This window comes from Quercus lobata, chromosome 9 (assembly GCF_001633185.2).
Source record: "Quercus lobata isolate SW786 chromosome 9, ValleyOak3.0 Primary Assembly, whole genome shotgun sequence".
Taxonomy (NCBI): Eukaryota; Viridiplantae; Streptophyta; class Magnoliopsida; order Fagales; family Fagaceae; genus Quercus; species Quercus lobata.
The window spans coordinates 53,493,562-53,512,808 of record NC_044912.1 but is presented as its reverse complement, the minus strand read 5'-3'; the positions used below and the strand labels follow the sequence as shown (position 1 = coordinate 53,512,808).

The 19,247-nt window shown below is 33.1% G+C and overlaps 1 long non-coding RNA gene and 1 pseudogene across 6 annotated transcripts; both read left to right on the top strand.

The window, feature by feature from the left end:
- The first annotated feature begins 4,958 nt into the window (after positions 1 to 4,958).
- On the top strand, positions 4,959 to 8,367 carry LOC115962193 (annotated as a pseudogene). The gene has a single exon (XR_004085362.1). The product of XR_004085362.1 is annotated as a receptor-like protein EIX2 (transcript).
- A 1,755-nt stretch (positions 8,368 to 10,122) lies between these two features.
- Positions 10,123 to 15,736, top strand: LOC115962194. Of its 5 annotated transcripts, none has more exons than XR_004085364.1 (4): positions 10,123 to 10,268; positions 10,679 to 10,863; positions 10,970 to 11,135; positions 15,552 to 15,736. It is a non-coding gene; the product is annotated as an uncharacterized LOC115962194 (long non-coding RNA). The 5 variants fall into 5 exon arrangements; XR_004085366.1 differs by lacking the exon at positions 10,123 to 10,268 and adding an exon at positions 13,492 to 13,836 and having other exon boundaries at positions 10,347 to 10,863; XR_004085363.1 differs by lacking the exon at positions 10,123 to 10,268 and having other exon boundaries at positions 10,347 to 10,863.
- Positions 15,737 to 19,247: the final 3,511 nt, after the last annotated feature.

Sequence of the window (19,247 nt, the reverse complement as noted above, 5' to 3'; positions counted from 1 at the left end):
CCATCATTGTAGCTAAGATGGTAAAAAACAAATAATATTTCATTAAAAGTTATATTATTTTATTGTGTTGGTGGCAATGGTTGTTGTTTATTGTAATAAATATATTATTTTCTTGTATTGTTTATATTATTTTATTATGTTGAAAGCTAAAATAACACCACCAATGTTAGGTGTTTTGTAAAGTAAGGTGGTAAAATAGATAAAATAGATTTTGTGGTGTTAAATTGCTAAATTTATGGCTCCGCTAATGAGGCTTCTTAATTCTTATATGGCTCTTCAATCATCAATACTAGGAAATTACAAACATAGTACCCTACTTCAAACTAGACATTAATTATTCTATAAAAATAACTTTTTTTATGGGTTTGATTTTCTAACAAGAGATATATATATATATATATATATATATATATTTCGGTCACTCCACCCTAACATATCTTAAGTATATATATTTCTTATTTAATAACATTTTAATTATATGGAATAGAATTTCTATATACCCTTTATATTTATAATTTATTTATTTGTACATATTTTATTATCATTTCTAAAATATTTGTATTTTTTTTTTAAAAAAAATAGGTCTCTTATAGTCACCCCTCCTTTGTTAGAGTCATCTCATTAAAGATGACAAAATACATTCTCCCGAAGCAGGGACATGGTATCTATGATTTGACTTGGCTACACCATGTTGCCATCCTTACAGTATATACTTATTATTTTTGGCTTATCATATCATTGGATGGAGAAAAAATTTGTAATATTATTATGTTTTTTAGGGTTTTGAAATTAGAGTTTTGCTTAAAGCTAAAGTACAATCTGATTAAGATAAGAATAGGTGTTTTTTAGGGAATGTGTTTAAAGTTGCCCCCAAAAAAGCTACACTCTTTTGTTTTGGGGAGCAAGTCTAAAAATCTAAATTAAAATGAGCAATGTACAAGTATTTTTACTTTTTTAGTATGAGAAAAAGGATCAAGTTTTGTTTTTAAAGAGAGAAGCTTTTAAATAGGATCTTATATTTTCATGTCTAAATGGGGGCTCCTTTTGATGGCCTAAGTGAGAGTTTTAGTCCAAAAGGTGAATTTCCTCCCAAAAAAGAAAAATCCAAAACGTGGGTGGGGTGTATTTTTAGGGTTTGGCTTATTTCCAATATTTTCTTAAAAAGAATCTCCTTTTGTTTTAATGAGAGACTATCACATCACCCACTGAATAAATAAAATGCGGGAATTAAAACCCACTACCACTTGTCATTGTATATTTAAAACAAAAGGACATGTCCAGTTAAAAAAAATACTGGAGATAAGCCACACTCGTATTTTTAATTGTTGTTAATGGACCAATTTGTCCTTAGATCATAGCACAGGTGGTAATTAATGGGTAATCAAAATGAGAAAGTATGGATTATTTCCATAGTACTTGATAAGATTAAAATAATATGGAGCTGTTTTGTAAAAGTTAAAATTCAAATAAACACTTTCATTTTAAAATTCAATTCAAAGCATGAATTTTTATACTATAGGAATTTTAATATATGGAAATTGTAGCAAACACAGATAAGATTACAATGAGTGTTATTCCTATTTTATACTCTAATAGGTGATCTTAGTGTTCGTCTAGCAATCATGGTAGCTCTATTTGGAGTCTCTTAGTGAGCAGTGATCACTTCGCAAAGTATCAAACAAAAGATGATAAGATTATACTTAATTGAGCAAACTAAATGAATCTTTGTAACAAAATCCGAGGATATTTGATGAATTACTTGCAACCAATATGTAAGAAAGAAGCCCAGGCTATAGAAGATCGAGTTGGTTGCTAAAGTTTCTCCATGTGTATGGTGAATATCTTGAGAGTGATTTTCTTAATCTCCAAAGAAATTTATTTTTTTCAAATACTTTTTCAATTAGTAACTAAAAGCTAGATTAAATGTTTGACATTGGATACGGTATTAGAGGGTATTAGATTTCAATATCTCCTATTCCATGAAATGAATGTTAAATTCTTCGCACAATTATTGTTTGTCAAGATTCTAAGGCCCCCACAATTTTTAATTTTCATGAACGATACTTTCTTGGAAAAACTAGATGGAGAAAAATGTTATTGAGCGTATTCAATGTGTAGTGTGGAATTCCATCAAAAAGAAAAGGTTTGGTGTAGAAAATTAGGTACTACAAGAAAAATTTTTGTGGAATTCCATCAAAAAGAAAAGTTTGGTGTGGAAAATTAGGTAATTTAAGAAAAAAATTTCTAAATTGAAAAGTTTTGCCTAGCTTAAAGGAGACTCCAAAGACTTCATAAAAGAAAAACGAAATCTCCAAACTCTCTTTTAAGACTTTAGAAGTTCAAAGTCTTTGGATTATAAATTTGTAATTTTTAAAACAAAAAAGGTATATAAATAGACTTATCATTATTTGAACAATCATGAGTTTAGAATTATCATTTTGTATTTTGATTTTGATCACAATGGTGGCAGCATAGCAACTTTATTATGTTTAGGACTTTGGAGGCATTTGATCTAATTTGGGTTTTTGAATAAGGAAGTCAAAGTTTTGGTTATTTTTCTTTGAATTTTTTGAGTCTTTTAACAAAATATTATTAAAATTTGAGTTTATGGGTATTTGTCAAAAACAAAAAAAACAAAAAAAAAACAAATATTGAAGCGATTGAGAAGATGGGGAGATTTCGGTACCCTAAGTGCAAAGTTTTACAGAATTTTTGCATTGATAATGCCGAATTGGGGGAAAGAGAAGAGAGAGACTCTGACAACCAATTTGGTACTCCATTTCAAATTACTATAACACTAACTGTCTTTTTTACACACACACACACACACAACATTGAAACTATATGAACAATACAAAACCAGAACCCAAGAGCTTTTAGAACCGAACTGACTCACTTTAGGTGGAAAAAAAAAAACTAGCATTCTTCTTATTTTATCAAGCGTACTATATATATATATATATATATATTGATAAGAATATCGTAATTTTATTAAGAAGAAGATAAAAGCATTACATCTTGAGTCAAAATTGACTCAATCATAATAGGATTTTACTAGTCTCATCACATGCGCTTTGCACATGCGATGAAGGTTTTTTTTTTTTTTTTTTTTTTTGTGTTGGTTTAGTGTCATGATTTTCATTTAAAAAAGAAAAAAAATTGATAAGTTTCTTGTGAAATCATGGATTAGTAGGAGAGTATCCTGTTTTGTAGGCATTTTAAGTAAAGTTGGCAGGTTGAACTTAAGTTTTTTTATTGTTAAACATTTGATTGATGATATATTTATTAAACTTTAATTTTATTGAAAATTTTGCAAGTATGGAAAACATAAAAAGAAAATGTAATCTAATGGTGGATTTGTCAAAATTCACATTAATTCAAAGATATTGAGTGGAATTGTAGTCTTAGGTTATAACTAAGTTTGTTGTCAAATTTTTTCCTTCAAATATTGGGAAAATTGTTATATTTATAACATCACTCATGCAATTATTATCTTTTAAAAAAGAAAGACTTTTTTTTAGTGGAAGACTTTTAAAGAATAAGCATTTTGATAGTGGAAGACTAAGCAAATGGGTTGATGTGTTGTGAGAAAATGACTTATTGCTGTCTCTAATCTAAACCTTAGGAACGTGGATCATGAATTGATTGAAATTTTTGAATGCTTTTATAAGACAAACCTTTTTTTTTCTTTTTCTATAGGGGAAGACAAGCCTTCTGTTTTTTATTTTATTTTTAATAAATAAATAAAAAAAGGTTTGGCCTTAGGAAGGGAAAATGAGATTTTTTTTTTTTTTTCCTGAAAATGAGATATTCAGACTAGCATCATTTGTATTTTATCAAGCGTACTCTCCATAAGTTGTGTTAGACAAAACAATAAACTTTTTTTTTTTTTTACAAAACAAAATAAAAACTTTTTTTCAACAAAAATAAATAAATAAACACAACTTTTTATAGTGGAAGACTTGAGAGACTAGACATTTTTTTTTTTCTTTCTTTTTTTCAGAACAAATACAACTTTATTGACTTAAACAACATTTACATCTAAATTTACAGGACAAGACATCTTCCGGCTAGACCTTTTGGCCATATACTAGTCTAGAGTATATACTTGGCTAAAGATCACACACAGAACGCAAAAGATCAACCTTTACTCTGAATATTTTGCTTAAATTTTTTTTTTTTAATGAAATTCTTCTTAAGCAATTTGGTACAAATAATGTAACTTTTGTGTGATTTAAAAAAAAAAAATCTAATTAGATTAAACAAAATGATCATCCCTTTAACGTGTGATGAAAACTTACAACTATTCAAGTTCTTTTCCTAAAAAAAAAAAAAAAAAGGAACAATTATTCAAGTTCATCATCTTGACATGAAGAAAATTTCAGCAAAAAGAAAGTAAAAGTAATAAAGACTTCAGGTGCGGACAATCTTTTGTGCTTCTATCAATTATTCAATTTCCTAAACATTTCCTCACTCTAGAGCTAAACACTTTGCCATGATTTCATCATAATGTATACTTTATTTATATTTAGGATTCCCCAACTCATTTAAATTAAAACAATATTGTCCTTCTCAAAAAAAAAAAAATGTCAATCTATTAAATAAAGTCTAATGGTCCTGGACCTTGAATGCGAAAGTTTTTTTTTTTTTTTTTTTTTTTGTGGGAAAGACTACGAAGGACATTGTCTAATTAATATTGTCTAAAATTCGTTTCACATTTGGCAGGCGGCCCCCCAAAAAAAAAAAAAAAATGTGGCAAGGTCAAGATGAAGGCCCCACAAAATGGAGGGAGGGTCCTAATTGCAAGACTTCGGTCAATGCTTGAAGCATAGACCACGGAATGCGGACAGAGTGTAGAATTTGAAGGGTAAAACAAAAGAAAATCATCCAATTAGAATTTGAAGTGCTCCTATAAATTCCCATCCAATTAGAATCCTTTTTCACAATTAACCCTTACTTCTCATAATCTGATAATGGAGGGTTCCTTAGGATTCCTTTTCCTCACTTTTCTAATTATTCCTCTTCCTCATTTCTTCATTTTCTGCACCGGACACACTCACTCTGAGGTTCGTTGCATCGATAGCGAGCGACATGCCCTTCTCACCTTCAAGCAAGACCTTATTGATCCTTCAAACCGGCTCTCCTCTTGGACATTTGATGGGGATTGCTGTCGCTGGGTTGGTGTTGTCTGCCACAACCTCACTGCTCACATTCAACAACTCCATCTCAGAAGCTTCCCTCCTGATTGGGATGTTTTTACGACTCAGGGACAAATTGATGCCTATGAGCGGTCAATGTTTGGTGGTAAGCTAAATCCTTCTCTGCTTGATTTGAAGCATTTGAATTACTTTGACCTCAGCTTCAATAATTTCTCTGCTTCTCCTATTCCTGAATTTCTAGGTTCAATGAAGAGTTTAACTTCTCTTAATCTCTCTAATGCGAGATTTGTGGGACTCATACCTCATCAACTTGGAAATCTCTCCAATTTGCTCCATCTCAATCTCGAAAGTTCTCGTTTTCTTGGTTTATATGTGAATAACCTTCAATGGCTTTCTGGTCTTCCTTTGCTACAACATCTGGATATGAGTGGTGTAGATCTTAGCAAAGCCTCTGATTGGCTACAAGTCACAAATACACTCCCTTCCTTGTTTGACTTGCGCTTGTCATCTTGCCAACTTCCTTTCATTCCACCGACACTCACTGTTAACTTTTCATCTCTCCTCACCCTCGATCTTTCAGAGAACCAATTTGAAAACACTTTGATCCCATCATGGATCTTTGGTCTTCGTAATCTTGTTTCTCTTCGTCTATCTGAAAATAACTTTCAAGGTCCAATCCCTGTTGATCTCCAAAACATGACTTCTCTTAGTCACCTCGATCTATCTAATAACCATATCAACTCTTCAATTCCCAATTGGTTGTATAGTTTTAGAAGTCTTGAGTTTCTCAACCTTCAATTCACTAATTTGCAGGGAACAATCTCCAGTGCCATTGGAAACCTAACCTCTGCCATTAGTATTGACTTGTCATTCAATGAACTTGGAGGAAAGTTGCCAAGATCATTGGGTAATCTTTGTAACTTAAGGGAAATCATATTGTCCAACAACAAATGGGGTCAAGAGATATCTGAAATCTTAGAAAGTTTATTAGGGTGTGTTTCAGATGGACTAGAGATCTTAGACTTAAGTAATTCTCAACTTCATGGTCAGTTGACGGATGAACTTGGGGTATTTAAAAATCTAGTCAAACTTTTTGCTAGGTCTAATTCAATATCTGGTCCAATTCCAGTGTCTTTAGGAAATCTTTCATCTTTAACATACCTGGATTTTTCAAACAATCTATTCAACGGAACTCTCCCTCAAAATTTTGGACATTTGAAAAATCTAGTGAGACTTTAGTTTTGGAATAATTCAATTTCAGGTCCACTTCCGGTGTCTTTAGGAAATCTTTCATCTCTGACATACCTGGATCTTGGGAATAATCAATTGGAAGGAACCCTCCCTCAAAATTTTGGACAGCTTTCCAAACTTGAGACTTTACATATTGAGTCTAATATGTTGAAAGGTGTCGTGTCTGAAGTTCATTTTTCCAATTTAACCAGTTTGAGGGGACTTTTTGCATCTGGAAACCAACTGACTTTAAAAGTAAGTCAAAATTGGATTCCTCCTTTTCAGCTTGAGTCTTTATACTTGCAATCATGGAATTTAGGGCCAAAATTTCCCCCATGGCTTTGTTCACAAAGGCATCTACAGTCGTTAGACATCTCTGATACAAGGATTTCAAATGTGGTTCCTTCTTCATTTTGGAACTTGTCTTCTCAGTTTCGACTTTTAAATCTCTCCCATAATCTAATCCATGGAGAAATTCCTGTGATTTTGTCTGCTTCAGTGATTGATTTAAGTTCAAACCATTTCAAAGGTCCATTGCCTTGTATATCCTCTAATGTGTATGTGCTAGATCTTTCTAACAATTCATTCTCTGGATCTATTTCTCACTTTTTTTGTTTCAAAGTGAATGAGCACAAAACCATAGGATATCTCAATCTTGGAAAAAATCTTTTATCAAGAATAATACCTGATTGTTTGATGAATTGGAACGACTTGGTGGTCTTGAATTTGGGGTACAACAATTTCAGTGGCATTATTCCAGCATCGATGGGATCTTTGGCTTCTCTTCAATCTTTGCACTTATACAAAAACAAATTTTTTGGAAAGTTACCATCATCTTTGAAAAATTGTACAGAGTTGGTAACTATTGATGTTGCTGAAAATAGGTTTGCTGGAAACATACCTTCTTGGATTGGGCATAGATGTACAAGCTTGATGATTCTTAACCTTCGCGCAAACTATTTCCATGGTCACATACCAAAAGAACTTTGTGCTCTAGCTTCACTCCAAGTATTGGACCTTTCACATAATAAGCTATCTGGAAGCATACCTAGATGTGTTAAAAATTTTAGCGCCATGGCCACAAATAATATTTCAAATGACCACTTGAATTCTTATTCTTCTTTTACTAATTATGGTGAAACTCTCCCACTTGAAAGTGCATTGCTTGTGATAAAGGGAAACATTTTTGAGTATAGCACCATTCTCCAATTCGTAAAAAGTATAGACTTTTCCAAGAATAGTCTATCAGGAAAGATCCCCATCGAAGTTACTAGTCTCCAAGGATTACAATCTTTGAACTTGTCATATAATCTCTTGATCGGAAGTATTCCTGAGAATATAGGTGCTATGGGATCACTGGAATCTATTGATTTCTCTTTGAACCAACTTTCGGGTCAAGTTCCCTCAAGCATGTCAAGTTTGACATTTTTAAATCATTTGAACTTGTCAAACAACAATTTGACTGGGAAAATTCCTTTAAGCACTCAACTACAAAGCCTTGATCCATCCAGTTTTATTGGAAACAAACTGTGTGGACCACCACTTACTAATAGTTGTACTACAAATGGTGTAAAACCCAACATAAGAAGTAAAGATACTGGTGGACTTGAAGTGGATTGGTTCTATGTGAGCATGTCACTCGGCTCGGTGGTTGGGTTTTGTGGTGTATGTGGTCCTTTACTATTCAATAAGCAATGGAGAATGATGTACTTTCAATTCCTAGATCATATAGGGTACAAGCTTAAGAGTTTTGTCTTGTAAGATTCTTAATAATTTGTGCAAATGTTAAATATTTTGATCATGTTAAATATTGTAAGTAAATGTTGTCTTGATCATGTTAATATTTTGATGATTTCCAAATAATCTTTTTGCTAGTTAATACTTATATTATTAGTTAATTCACTCCATTAGCATATCTGAATATGGTGTTTCTTCCTATGAACATCAATGGCAATCCAATTTGTAGTGTCATGTAATCCTTGAAGATTAATATTGTAAAATCAAATTTTAGTTCATAAAAGTAACTAATTTGTTAAAGTAGTAATGTAGTATACTATACCTTGTAATGATGCCCTATTACTGTTTCTATTACTCTAAAGAGAAAAGTTGATAGATTCATCCGGCTATCCTAGCAGATCTCTTTAGAATCTCTTAGCAATCACTTTCTAATGTCTAAAGTCTCAACATGATTGTGTATAACTGAATACGTCCCAACCAGTTTCTACGAAGGAAGCCCAATTTACAAAATTGTGGCTCTCAAAAGTCTACTTCTCCTCCCCGCCAAATAGGAGAAAATTTTCCTACAATTTTAAAGAAATAAATAAAAACTACCTTGGATCTTGATTTTAAGGTTTTTCTGATTTTTATTTTTTCTATAAATTTTTATTAAATGTAGACAATATTGCGATACAGTAGTAAGTTTAGTACTATGCTTCTTTTACTAGTGTTAAATATTAGCATTGATACACCATGTTGAATATGTTAGTATAGATGTGGAAGCGAAAGCATAAAGTATAGAACACAATAACACATGAGGGTTACGTGGTTCAGCCTAACGTCCTACATCCACGAAGGGCCACGAAGGAAACCTTAGGGGGCTACATCAATAATATATTAGAGTGTAGTACAAATCCTGTATTACAATGAATTATAACATGTGTATATATAGTAGACTAAACCCTAGACTAATAGACTTCTAGTACAAGTAGGAGACTTGACTTGCACACAAAGTAGAATTAGGCTTGGGTCTATACTAATAGGCTAATATATCTCTAACACCCCTTCTAAAACTCAAGATGGAAGTTTGATGAAATCTTGAGATTTGATAAGGTTGAGAAGATCTCTTGAATGAAGTTTGGCTCTATAATGGTAGTTTGAGGAAGGCAATAGTCTTGCAGTGTTGATGCGACTTCTAACGGTGGCTTGACTATACCGGAGAGTTTTGGCAGCAACAGTAGGCCAAAGAAGATGAACGCAGCAAAAAAAAAACACCGAGGAAAACAAAGATTGCTCTTAAATATTTCGTAAGGACATAAAATCATGGCCACAAGAAGGTGGCTCTAATACCATATTAAATATTAGCATTGATACACCATGTTGAATATGCTAGTATGGATACGGAAGCGAAAGTATAAAGTATAGAACACAGTAACACACGAGAGTTACGTGGTTCAGCCTAATGGCCTACATTCACGGAGGAAACCCTAAAGGGCTACATCAATAATATATTATAGTATAGTATAAATCCTGTGTTCCAATGAATCATAACATGTGTATATATAGTAGACTAAACCCTAAACTAATAGACTTCTAATACAAGTAGGAGACTTGACTTGCATACAAAGTAGAATTAGGCTTGGGTCTATACTAATGGGCTAATATATCTCTAACAACTAGTGAATGCATTGACACTACTTGGGTGGTGTGAGGCATGGGATCAGTACACTCGAACTTTGAAAATCTGGGAAGGAACCATAACTTTACCATCTTATCCAATGTTTTTTTGTGTACCGATGCCTTCAGCAATGCTATTTTTTACTGATGCATTTCTGATTGATGAGGTACTCTTATCACATAATAAATATTTTTCACGTAGAATCTTTTCCCTTGTTTGCAAGATGTCTTACTTTGTTTGTTGAAATGTATTCTATTCTTTTATATTCGTAGCTTCAAATTTGATGAGAAGAGATCACCAGTTTATCACATTGTTGAGGAGACATTCCCTCATCTGTTCATAACAAGCTTGTCGAGATTGTCAACCCGCCATTGGATGCTGCAGATTTGATCCAGCTTATTTGTAAAATATTTGGTCATCCATATATGTTCGTTCTTAGATGGAGAGATTTGCAGTCTAACTTTATACATGGGTTTTCATTCTAGGTGGTGTTTTAATAGTTATCATTGTTCTCATTTCATGTTATGCTTAAATTCATTTTGGATAAAATGCAAATATCTATCTTGAACTATTGTCCAAGTAACTATATCTTGGAAAGTTTAAAATTGAGCAATCAACACCTTAACATCACTTAAAATTCCAAATAATCCTCTGCTGCTCAAATTACTGTCAAAGTAAGAGCAAATTAACAGAAAAGAGAAATAGAAAAAGCTGAAGAGAGCTTTGGTTCACCTTTTTGTTTGTTTGTTTGTTTTTGTTTTGGAAAAGTCTTGGAGAAGAGGAAGTTTTTACCTTATTTTCATCCTTTTTTCATATCCAAATTGAGAATGGCTGATTTCTTTATTTAGAAGATGACTTTTATATATCATTTGGGTTTGTTGTTTGTTCTTTTCAGTTGGAGATTCCAAAGCAGCTATTTTATCCAAACGTGTTCAATGCGTGGATGATTCTTTTCTTAAATATATTGGGGAGTTCCGTTCCCTTGGAAGGGCAGCCTGCTGATCCCGAGCTTAGGAAATCATGGGGATGGTGGAAGGTCAAGAAATGGACGATTCACATTTTAAACAGGCTGTACACTTGGTAAGTTCCTGTATTTGAAACATATTAAAATAAGTATGAGGCTTGCAGCAGGAGGCATTTTGACTTTTCATTGCCATTTAAAGTCTTATTTTACTCATGTTTGTAGATTTGAACCTTCAAAACCCAGAAAACACAGCTTTTGCTCAAATGTTTCATTAGAAATATGCTGGAAAGATCTTGGAGTGTCACATAAATTTGCTTATTGTGATTCGTGTTGGTGGCTATTTATCCGACAGAGTTATCAACCTTATTCTTCAGTACCTAAGCAACAGGTGATTTTACTTTTTTCTTTTTTTTTTCAAGATAAAATTGTTATAGCTCGTCAATGGATACCTGGCAGCTGGAGTTAGTTGCCCATAGGTTTTATAACTAGAGGCAAGTTGAAAGGGCTCTTCTTTAGAAAGGGTTCCCTGCGTTATTCAAAAAAAAAAAAAAGATAAAATTGTCATAGATCTAACTCCTCACCCCCCCCCCCCACCCTCTACTTATCTATAAAAAAAGGGTTATCCTTTTATTTTATGTGTTTTGTGGTTTAATCAATCTACTCATCAGTAGCATCAGCTGTTTAGTTGTGCTTATTAGAACTTGTGAATATCAATTAGTGTTTTCTGATTTTTTTTTTTTTTTTTTTTTTTTAAAGAATGATACGATCATAGCTTTGTAAGGCTCATAGAGAACCAGTTCATCTTACACTACACTTCCAAGCTAAGAGCATTTTTACAACTAAACTTAAATAATTCTTTATGCCAACTACAAAGGGTTTGCTATATTGAGATGGATAGAATAAAGAATTGGATCTATCATTTGGAATTTAAATTCAATGAGATTTAGATCATTTTTACTCTTTGGTAAAGTTTATTTTTCTGCAACTTAGTGGCTAAAGTACTTAGCAGAATGTTAACATAGTTCTGGCAGTGAAAGTCCTTGAAGATTCGAGGTATACTTTTTGGAGGTCTCCTTCCTCTTTGAGTTGTTATGTTTGGTTTCAGCCAAGTCACCGGTAGTTCTTCCTCAGTTTGAGTCTACATAATTTGGTATGCCTGCCCTTTTGGTTTATCTGCTAGATTTTAAATAATCAGGGTCCCACACAATATGAACCTTAAACAGCAGCTAAATCTCTTGTTTTATGCGCATCAGCCATTACCGAAGCATATATAATAATAATAATAATCAGTCATAATAATAATATTATTGTTATTCATTTAATATCGCAGTTGTGCTAGCAAAGGACCAATAGTGAAAAGGTACCGTATGGGGATTTGGACATTGAGTTGGGATTGGCCATATATTAAGATGGACAATGTCTCAAAGCAACTTGCAAGGCAAGTTAAATAGTGTCCTATGGAATACTTTCTCCCAGAAATTTTAGAGTTTGTAAACTTTGAAGTCCTATTTAAAACTCTTCAGGGAAGCATGACCCTAGCATAGATGAAAAATTCTTGTGTCTAAAAAAAGATACCATAAACAGTATTCCACTTCTTTCTAAGGTGATTTATAAATGATTACCTTGGTTAATTACTATAGGAAATGAACAGAGTCATAAACATTATATGTGAGCTCTAGATTAATGACTGGTTTTGGGCCATTTGGCTAAAAGTCTATTTAACCATAAGCTTTTGTTTTAGCTTGTTATGAACGTGTTAAGTTTCCTCTGAACACAATTCCTCATTATTTATTGCTTTAACATGCCTATATCTTTCATAAGTATCATGCTTCTCTTTCTTCAGTTTTCTATGTATTACCCTACAAATCTAGCTTATGAAAAGGATCTCCAATGTAACTTGCAGAGCTCTTACAAATCCTTCAAATAGGCTCTTGTTTTTGTTTATTCAAGAAGATTGCTATAGATAGACTAGTGTCTGATGTGACAAGTGTAAGATTTGGTTGAGCTCCACCTAGGAATTTCATATCATGCTGATGGATATAAGTTACCTTTGGGTGCAAGATTAATCTTTCATCACTCAAACTAAAACTGCTAGATTACTTGAGTTTAATTATTATAGTGGTAAGGGTATTCCAAGCTATATTGGTTACTTGGAGTGACTAGGACATTTTGACTTATCATTTGCAGGATTTGGAATATTCATTCCTCAGCAGTCTAGAAATCTATCACAGCTTTTTTTTTTTTTTTTTTTTTGTAACCTGCAGGGAAAATATCTTTAGGTGTATGGTCTAGGGAGGGTTTCTTATCTCTCTCCCCTACAATATTTTTATGCAAGTGGCATGAACCTTCCAAGGGGAAAAGAAAAATGCTTCAAATGATAAATCAACCCCCTTCCTTTTCAGCATTATGGTCATCTCAATACCAACTTCATGACACACATTGGTCCCTAAAAATGTCAATTTTTGTATCCCTTGAATAGCTTAATCTTTCTATGAACCATTTCAAGGGCACAATAACGATCAGCAATAAACTTTCATCCCTGTTCTTAGACTTCAGTAATCTACAAGGCCAAGTACCAAGTACCAAAATAAATCTTTGAATCCTTGACATGTTTTGTCTAGCACTCAGCTTACTAGGCGCATCTTGCATATCATTTTCTATATGATAACTTCTTCTATGGTCCAATCCCTGAATCTCTTGGAAAATTGTGAACTTTATTGATATTACATCTTGAATTGAATCAGTTGAATGTTACCACACTAGAAAGCTTGGTTCCACTCACAGAATTGGAAGGAGTTGAGCATTGCACAAAATTGCTTGGAGGGCAATGTGTCTTAAATGCATTTCGCCGATTTGTCTTCACACTCTATTATCACGAATGAAAGCTCCAATGGAGCTCCTACTCTTAAAATCAATGCCATCACAGTGAGTTCTTGTCAGATTGGTCCACAATTTCCTACATGGTTACCAATCTTAAGCAGTGGGACATCTCACAATTTCAGAGGGTTCTAGACTGGTTCTGGATTTTGGCTATGTACCTTAAATTGATCAATCTCCTTAAGAACAAACTTGACAACAATGCATCCAAGGTATTGCTAAATTCTGAACTCATTGATTTAGCTATAATTGTTTCAAATGTTAGCTAACATGATTATTTCCTAATGTAACAATTTTGAATATTCCACTTGATTATTTTTCTATACCAATATCCTTATTTTTGAGCCAAAAACATGAATAGAGATTGGCCTGACATAGCAGATAAATCTCTATCAAGAAAGCTTCATCATTGGCAAATGCATGGGCTATCTTTAACCCATAGTGAACTAGGAACAACAACCCTTCAGATGTAATTCAAAATTCTTTGGCTCCCTTGTATAAGCTTGGACCCTTGTACTTGAACAACAATTGCTTCTTCATAATTGGTTTTGGGCATAAGCATAAATTGCTTATCCCATTAGGGGTGAGTGCCTTTGGATTACTTGGTAACTAATACTGGCAGGTGGGGTTAGTTGTCCCTAAGTTTTACTTGCTAGATGTGAGCCCAATGGGCTCTTTTTTAGAAAGGTTCTCTATGTTATCCCAAAAAGAAATTGTACCTTTTCCATTGCTGTAGAACTACACACATTGTGGGCCCCTTGATCTAGACGATTCACATGGATTTGAATGAAGCCAGACGGGTGAAATTATACTCCTCCAAAAATCTGTCGACCTGCTTCTCTTTTGGTATTGATATTTTGTCAATAATAGCCTCTAGACATATATCAAGGTGTTCAAATGAACATGAAACTTATAGTTCTTTTCTCTAGCACTTTGTAAAAGTCTTTTATTCTTCCGTATTTGTAAGGAGCTTAGACCTTTCAAGCAACTTGTCTATATCAATTTCTATTGAGCTCTTACTGGATTTCGTTTCTTAAACTTGTCATAAAGTCATTTGATTGGAAAGATACTAGAAAAGGCCAGAAACATGATATTGTTGGAATCCCTTGATATCTAAATAAACAATCATTTTGGTGAAATTAGCTGTGGCATATTTGGTTTTTCTTTTGTTGGTTACATCATACATGAACTTTCATTCAACAGTTTGTGAGAACAATTCAATCACGCACCCTGGCTAAGAGTTTTGACACATTTATATACATTGCCAATATTGAACTCAATGGAGCTCCTTTTCCCAAAAATGCCCGAAAGAAACTTGAAAAAATGAGGATGACTCTAAATACTCCTAGTCATGTATAGGTATGAGAATTGGATATTTGGTTAGTTCTCGAGGAGTCTATAAAGTTCTCTTCTTCAAAAGAACTTCAAGGCATGATGATTTTAGGTTTATCAATGACATGAAAGATCAATGTGATTACAATGTTAAAAGTGAATTGGTTCATTGAAATTGTGAGTGAGCTAGTATTAAGTGAAAGGCATCATATTCTATAAAATATACTTCAAACATTGTCCTTAACAATTGTTTGGTCTAGTTGATGTTGTACGCACTGCACTGCAAATGTGATTTAATTCATATTTAACCTTCTACCCAGTGGGATTTTATTTCAGAAATATGTCGATACTAAAATGGAGCCAATGTTTTCAATTTGTAGTCTAGTTTTGTTGACTGTTGTCAGATGAAATATGGTTCATTTTGTAATGCATAATTCATTTTTAAAATGATTTGAGAACACATTGCTTTAGAAGGAAACAAAGTAGGCACTATAACAAGTTATTTCTCGCACATTTGTGAAGTACAGTTTTGTACTACAATGCACATGTAACACGCTAAAAGATTACTCAATGCCAATTCCATTGATGATTTCAGGTCCTAGTTGTACATGCTTTAGAAGGAAGCTCTGGTTCATGCCTTCCAAGAAGCCACAAAGATAAGATTGAAATTGTAATAGGTCTCTTTACCTCTTGTATTTGTTCTAAATTTTACATGAATAAATTGCTAAAGATTATGATTTCTGCCTATGATCTGTAAGAACTATTTATATACACAGTGGTAAGCCATTTCACTTTCAATCAAAAAGGTTAGAACATTAGGTTAGTTTTTTTTTTTTTTTGGGCTGAATAACATTAGGTTAGTTGTTAATGTCTTTCCAATTTTAAACTATCCCCGAAAGAACTAGATTTGCTTATCTATCCCATAAAATTGGCAAACAACCTAAAAAGTAGTAATCGGGACAGATGAGTTCATAGTATGCATTGCACTACAGCTTTAGTATAAGCCCAAACAATAATAAAGAATAAACAGTACATGGGACAAAAACACAACGCACACAGAATGTAATTGTTAGGAAGGGCAAAGGGTGTGGTGAAAAAAATTAAATTGCCCGCCCTTGTACAATGTCAAAGCTCATTTCTTTGAGTACTAATCGTGGTGCCTTTTTTTATTCTTTATTTCAACATGCTACCATGTACACCAAAGAAGAAACAATAATCTTTAAGCATGCATATGAAATTATTTGAGGAAAAGTAGAATTACCATGCAATGAAAAAAAAATTCTTGTTTTTTTCTGGAAATTCTCAATAGGACAGAAGGCAACCATACATGAGTTATAGTGCTACAAAATTGTTCTTTTTTTAGGACTGTTCCTTTTTATGAGAAATTTTACTGGCTCAACTAAATTATGTAATGACTTGGTGGGAAAGAAAATGATATGTACTATTTATCAATCTAATGACCCCTCGATTTTCTATTGATGTAATTTTTCTCCAAATAACTTAAACTTAGATTTGGCTACAAAAATGAGCTCAGTTATCACTGAGCGACCAAGCTTGTACATGGAATATATTGGTTTTGTTCCACAATGATCAATGAAGCACACATCTATTGGTGCCTAGCGACTAAATTATTTCTCAAACGTAAAATTCTGAATGCATTAAATATTGTTTTATATTCTAATGGTGTTTTATTTATTTATTTTTTTTTTTTTTGGGCTAGACTACTAATGAAATTATTGCATTAATTTGTTAAAAGCAAAAGGGACACATGACATTAGGTGGAAAAAGCCAAATGAAGCTAATAATATTACAATGAATTTTTAACATAGCCAAGCATGCTAGAATAATGATGGTTCCTATTTGGCTCTCCAATCATCTATACTTGGGGATTGCAAACTTAGTACCTTACGAGACAGGCCCTTTTGGATATACACCATTGTCAGTTTCTTGAAAACCTTCTCCCCCTCCCCCCCCTTGGTGTGTGTGTGTGTGTTAATATACTTAGAATTCTATAAATAAATAATAAAAAAAATAGTACCTTACTAGGCATTAATTATTCCATTAAAATAACATTTTTTTATGAGTTTGATTTTCTGATGATGATATATATAATTTTTTTATCACTCCACCCAAGCATACATTGAGTATATATATTTCTTATTTAATATAATTTTTATATATGGAATAAAATTTATATATATCTTATTTATAATTTATTTATTTGAATATATTTTATTATTATCTCTAAAATCTGTCTTTTTTTAGCATTCTTATGGTTACTCCTACGTTGTTTAGAGTCATCTCATTAAAGATGACAAAATATGATCCCCCGAATAAGGGACAAGGTACAAGAAAGATACACTCTTTTGTTTTGGGGAGCAAGTAAAAAAAATCTAAATTAAAATGACCAATGTACAATATTTTCAGGGTGGGCAAAAGGTACAAGTTTTATTTTAAAGAGAGAAGCTTTTAAATAGAATAGTTACCATAGTATATTTTCATGCACAATGGGCTTTTCTTTTGATGGGCCAAGAGAAGAGTTTTAGTCCAAAACATGAGTGGAGCATATTGTTTAACAATTGTCAATGGACAAATCTGTCCCTAGATCATAGCATTGGTGGAACTAAAGGGTAACCAAAATGAGAAAGTATGGATTATTTCCATGGAGTACTTGATTATTATTAGGGTAAATTACGTATTTGGTCCCTATCTTATATACTATATTCCAATTTGACTCATAGCATTTCAATTATGTCAATTTGGTCCCTAACTTTTCAATACTATATCAATTTAGTCCTTTCCATTATCTTTTGGATGAAAATTGATGATGTGTCTAATGGCCAAAACAAAAAATTAGCTTCCGTTGATGTGACAATAAACATAAATTTTATTTTGGCCGTTTGCCATATAAGCAATTTTTATTTAAGATATAACAGCAAGAACTAAATTGACACGACATTGAACGGTTAGAGACCAAATTGACACAATTGAAATGTTAGGGACTAAATTATAATATGATTTAAAGGTTAGGGACTAAATATGTAGTTTAGAGAGTTTCAATCTATAACATTCGCTCCTGATAATAGTTTTTTTATCATCAGACCAAGACACCAATCGGTTTTTGATTTAAATAAGGACTAAACATCAAATCTCTTATTTAACAACTAGAAACCCATTGTTTATTTAATTTTTGAACATAGTGGAAGTATATAAATATGGAGCCCTTTTGTAAAAGTTAAAAGGGGCTAGTGGACAAAGGAACATTGGTGGAGGGACCAGCATTTAACCTAAAGGCCATCCTCATCCTTAACTCCTCTTGAAGGACTTCTAATGGAACCCTAGGAACCCCAGACATATATTGCTCATCCGTGGTGTTTCTTCCGCTACTACTACTTCTACTACTACTACTACTACTATTGCTAGAACCACTGCCACTAAAGCTATCATAGTACTCATCTATCTCTCTATCATCACTATTACTGGACGAAAAAACTACGATTTTAGACATTTTTGAAAAACTAAAGGAAAACCTAAAGATGAGAGGAAGAGGATACCTAGCTCTAAATGAAGAAGGCCTAAGGACAGGAGAAGACTTCTAGATGAGGCGTTGGACGACAGAGGTCAGAGAAGAAAATTTGAGAAATGTGAGGGGGTTAGGAGAGGAATTCTACTATTTATAGGCGACAGACTTAGTCACTGGAATGATGCGACTGGCCTGATTAAGCCATATGGCACTTCCTTTGAAGAACAAAACGACATGATGGATGAATCTCAGGATCATGTCATGTGTCACCATAAAAAAAAAAGGTGTTAAAGCAATAATGACAGACAACGCAAGGACGAGGGGGCAATTAGTGGGGATCAACTAAGTATAACCCGTCCTTAGTTGTCGTCCATGACTTGATCACATCTAAAGAAAACCACAATAGAACGACAGAATGCATGAACAAGACCCTTCATTAAGAATAATGGAATCTGCCAAAAAGAACTCGTCCATGGACGACCATGATGTAGACGACCATATCCACAGACGATCAAATTGTACTTAGTAAATTCTACAAAGGGTTCTCTAAAGGTTCTATATAAGCAAAATATGACATGTTGCTTGGTACGTGGAAGGAATTCCACACACTTCATTCCACATACCCCATTTTCTTCATTAACCACCAACATCGCCCATGATGGTGATGAATCCCAAACAAGTAGACCCACGTCAAACTCTCTATAAAAAGAGCAAGTCTCATCTACCAAAGGTAAGTTCTAACCATCTACTATTTTTCTGTCCCTATGT